This window comes from Macaca thibetana, chromosome 8 (assembly GCF_024542745.1).
Source record: "Macaca thibetana thibetana isolate TM-01 chromosome 8, ASM2454274v1, whole genome shotgun sequence".
Lineage (NCBI taxonomy): Eukaryota > Metazoa > Chordata > Mammalia > Primates > Cercopithecidae > Macaca > Macaca thibetana.
This window is the reverse complement of record NC_065585.1, coordinates 118,665,831-118,670,572: the sequence shown is the minus strand read 5'-3', so window position 1 is coordinate 118,670,572 and position 4,742 is coordinate 118,665,831. Positions and strand designations below refer to the sequence as shown.

General features: G+C 38.0%; 1 long non-coding RNA gene across 1 annotated transcript; it reads left to right on the top strand.

Annotated features, from left to right (window-relative positions):
* Nucleotides 1-669: 669 nt before the first annotated feature.
* LOC126961642 (uncharacterized) lies at nt 670-2,387 on the top strand. The gene is made up of 2 exons (XR_007728376.1): nt 670-1,021; nt 1,380-2,387. It is a non-coding gene; the product is annotated as an uncharacterized LOC126961642 (long non-coding RNA).
* Nucleotides 2,388-4,742: the final 2,355 nt, after the last annotated feature.

Genomic DNA, 4,742 nt, shown 5'->3' with positions numbered 1-4,742 from the left:
ACTACTAAGTGAAAGAAATCAATCTGAAAAAACTACATACTGTATGATTCCAATTATATGACATTCTGGAAAAGGCAAAGCTATGGAGATGGCAAAAAGATCAGGGTCAGTGGGAAAGGAGGGATGAAGATCAAGGGTCAATGGAGAGGGAGGTGGAGCGGAGGATTTTTAAGGCATTTAACTACTTTGCTTGATAGTATAATTGTAGGGAGATACACTTATACATTTGTCCAAACCGATGGAATGTCCAACATCACAAATGAAATCCAATGTAAACTGTGGACTTTGGGTGGCAACGATGTATGAAGGAAGGTTCACCAAATGCACAACTCTGGTGGAGGATGTTGATAATGGGGGATCCTGTGTATGGGTGGGAAAAGGGATATATAGGAACTTTCTGCACCTTCTGCTCAATGTTGCCATGAACCTAAAACTCCTCTTAAGAAAATAAACTCTAAAAAAAACGGAGAATACAAGAACAGGAGGGAAATGGGAGAATTATTTTCATGTTGCAAGTTATACCTTTTATCTACTAGCTGAGGTTATCAACATGAATGGCCTCTTGATAAGTGAAATTGAAATCCTGCCATCCATCCCTTCACTAAGAGAACAGTGGTTATTTTTGCTTAGTCATTATATTATTGATGTATTTGCTGCCTTCCATTCCACATCATGGCGGGTTAATCCTATGGCAGAGTCTTGAAAGTCATTCCTGGAGGGCACGTGTCAACCTATTCTCATTGCAAGTAAGAAAAACAACCCTAGGAGTTGAAGAAATAAGAGAGATTACTAGCAGGCGAACCCCTTCACCACAACTAAAAAACTTCTCCCAGGAAGTGAAGTTATTAAAGTTTGATGTACTTGACAATTTGAGGGCGGGGGTGAAAAGTGCTGCTGTTTCTTGAGGCAGCAACAAATCACCACCGCCTGCGGTAATGATAGGCCTTCTCCTCCTCAGAGCTGAGAAAGACAACCACGTAAAGAAATGCATCAGCAGAGTGGGTGAGAAAAAATGACTCAGGTATTGTATTTTCTGTATGTTTTCAAGAAATGTATCACTCTACAGATAGATCTGATTTAGTAATATTATAGAAAATCATATATGGTTTTGGTCCCTAACAGAACTATTATTTATCCAGAGCCTAGTGTGTAACAGCTATGGTTCACATTACCTCACTCAATTCCTCCACGTTATTTTCTAATTTTATTAATAAGTAAACTGTACTCTGGGAGATTTTCATTAAGCTAAGATCACAAAATTAGTGTTCTTCTCACTAAACTACCTTACCTACCCTTACTTATGCTAAAAGGTCGTGTTGGTAAACTAAAAATCAAATCCAAAAAAGCCTAGGCTTTCTAACTAATCCCCTTCTCTGCAGGTGGCTGAAGACCTAGAAGACAAGAATGTTTTACAATATACGAGAGGTGGGATATGCAGGAATAACTTCAGTGATAATAAGCGATATGTTAAATAGTAAAATCTCAAAATGTTATAGACAGAAGCAGTATTTTCAAATAATCACAAGGAATAAAATGCAGTAGAAAATAAGTTGACATGAATGGAGAGCTATTCATTCAAAAAGTGCCATCTAGATGCCACTCTTCCTAGAAAAATGTAGAGCTCAACCTTCCCATAGCTTCAGCTGCTCACTGTTAACTGGGAACTCCCAAGTGCTAGGAAAAACAGATCCTTTTCCTATCATATGGTAAGTAACTAGTGTCAGACATTCTGTAGAACATATTGGAAGAAGAAAGCCTCTTTTGAAATTGAGTGAATACAGACACTGTATCACAATTGAACTGTGAGAAATTTTGGACCAGACATTCAGTATTCTCTACAACCATCCTAAGTTCAGAATAGATCTAACACAAGAACACAGAGGAGAAATCAGCAGAACATAGACAACAAAGGTGAAGAAATGTGATCCAATAAGGCCCGAGTCAGACCTGATGAAGCATCTTCACTAACAACCTAAAGATAAGTTATTCTGCTTGTTATATATTCATTTATGTTGCTTGTTGAATATTGAGCCATGCTAACAGTGACAATGGAATAAATGGAATGTGGGAACTTGTTCATAGTGCAAAAGTCCCCATTTTCAATGAGCAGCTTCTGCCACTGTTTACTGAGGAATAAGGGACCTCAGAGTAGACACTTGACTTACCTACTGGTTTACACTAGGCCCTTGTCTTGTTGCATTTTATACTTTTCTCTTTCCATCTCCACCCCTGCTCTCATCACCCTCCTCCTCTCCAATAGACACCCACTCTAATGAATTTGATACTTCTTAAATATGCATCAGTGTAAAAATACAGTTTTGTAAGTATATGTGTGTTCAATTTGAATAAAGGTTATTATGCCTTGTTTCTTCTGCTGCTTTTTACTATTTCTTTTTTCACTATGTACTATGCTATTAACATTTCTTTATGTAGCTGTATACATTATTACATGATAGATGTATGTGTATACACATGTATATATTATAGTATTGCTGCATAGTATTCCAGAGAATGCATTCTCCTCTTTTCACTTATCCATCCCACTAGTTGTATTAGTCTGTTCTCATGCTGCTTATAAAAATACACCCAAGACTGGGTATTTTATACAGAAAAGAGGTTTAATGAACTTCCACATGGCTGGGGAGTCCTCACCATCATGGTAGAAAATGAAGGAAGAGCAAAGTCATGTCTTACATGGCAGCAGGCCAGAGAGAGCATGTGCAGGGGAACTCCCCTTTATAAAACCATCAGCTCTCATGAGATTTATTCACTATCATGAGAAGAGCATAGGAAAAACCCTTCCCCATGATTCAATTACCTCCCACCAGGTCCCTCCCTTGACATATGGGGATTAGTACAATTTAAGGTGTCATTAGGGACACAGAGTCAAACCATATCACTAGTGATGGATAATTAGGTTGTCCCACCTACATAAACAGTCTTACATGGATTCACATATAGAAACCTGTGAGTTCTCTGCAGCAAATACCCAAGAGTGGGATTTCTGGGTCTTAAAGTATATGTTAACTTACCTTCAGTAAGTTCTGCCCCAAGCACCTTGGAAATGACTGTACCAATTCCTACTAATAGATATGCTTATCCAGTCCAACCAGAAGTGGTTACTGTTTCCCTACGTCCTTATCCATTCTTTGTATTGTGCAATTTGTCCATTTTTGCCTAACTTATATATGTTGAATAGTATCTTACCATTTCAGTTTGCTATAAACTGATTACAAAGGAGGTAGATCTTTCTATACTTGTTAGCAAATTAACATCTGTTCTTCTTTGAAATTCCTAGTCTTCTTGAACTGTCCGTTTTTAAAGAAGTTTCTGTCTTTTTTGCTGATTTGTCTACAATTTTTATATTCTTTGTCAGTTTTAAACATCGCAAACATCTCCCAGTCTGAACCACCTTTCATTTAACTTATTCTGTGAAATCTTTTGTCATGTATCTAAAGTTCTAAGTTTAAAAAAAAACTTTAAATATTGTTATAATTATATTTTAGATCAAGGTGACTGCTGACAATTGCGGTAAGGATTTGGTGTTCACAGTGGGCAGACCAGACAACTGTTTTAGAGTGTGGCCCTAGTTAAATATATTCCTGTCTGGCTGCCACATTTAGAAGCACTTGGGAACTTTATTTAATTCACTTAATTTATTTTATGGCTGATGTTCACCTGCCTTCACTTCCCTAAGACAAACTGTCTTGAAGCCACAGATAAATTAGCCCATGGTTTATTGGGCACATCATCTCTAAAAGTAAACTAAAAGCTAAATTTCTCACTATCTCATCCCCAACCCCTGCAGCAACAGGGTAGCTCCTTGCTCAGATGGCTTACACTTCTTCAACTTATATTTTATCTTTCATGATGATTGTGACATGAAAATCATTGTCTCTCCTTATGCATCACAAGAATGTGCATCTTTTCTAACAGTTCTCATTCCATCAACCTCTCTGTATGTTTGTGTCATAGACACTTGACCTTCTAAACTCTAGTTGCTACAGAAGTCTATACATTTTCTTCATCTGCAGAAGCTCCTTATGTCATGGATGGATCTCAATCCCTTGTCTTTTTTGCCTAACATACATGTTTACCACCATATTATACTGTCTTCACTCATCAAGGCTGACTTCAGTCATTCAAAAAATATTAAATAGCACCTTAACATAGGAACTGCCATCTGGACCAGACAATCGTGCTTTGAGAAAAAGTATGAGTTATACTAAGCTGTAAAAAATAAAAATTAAAATTAAAAAACACTTTTTTTAGCCAGGTGTGGTAGCTCACACCTGTAATCCCAGCACTTTGGGAGGCCGAGGTGGGCCGATTACAAGGTCAGGAGTTTAAGATCAGCCTGGCCAACATGGTGAAACCCCATCTCTACTAAAAATACAAAAATTAGCCAGAAGTAGTGGCACACGCCTGTAGTCCCAGCTACTGGGGAGGCTGAGGCAAGAGAATTGCTTGAACCTGGGAGGCAGATTTTTAAAATTCCTACAACCAGCTATTTCTCATTCTCATTTAGTATTTCTCATTTAGTAAAATGTGATGACTCCACATAGCATCTGCATATTCTATTGCCTTCTGCCTCTTTCATCACAGAATGGTGAGCGCCACTTTTATGCTACACAGCTGAACGCACTTAACAGGTGTATACCCCAGTGCCCTCCAGTCCTTTTATCCTGAGAAAGAGAAAACTGTCAGGGGCTAGCCTGATACAGTTAGCCATTAGCATTCTC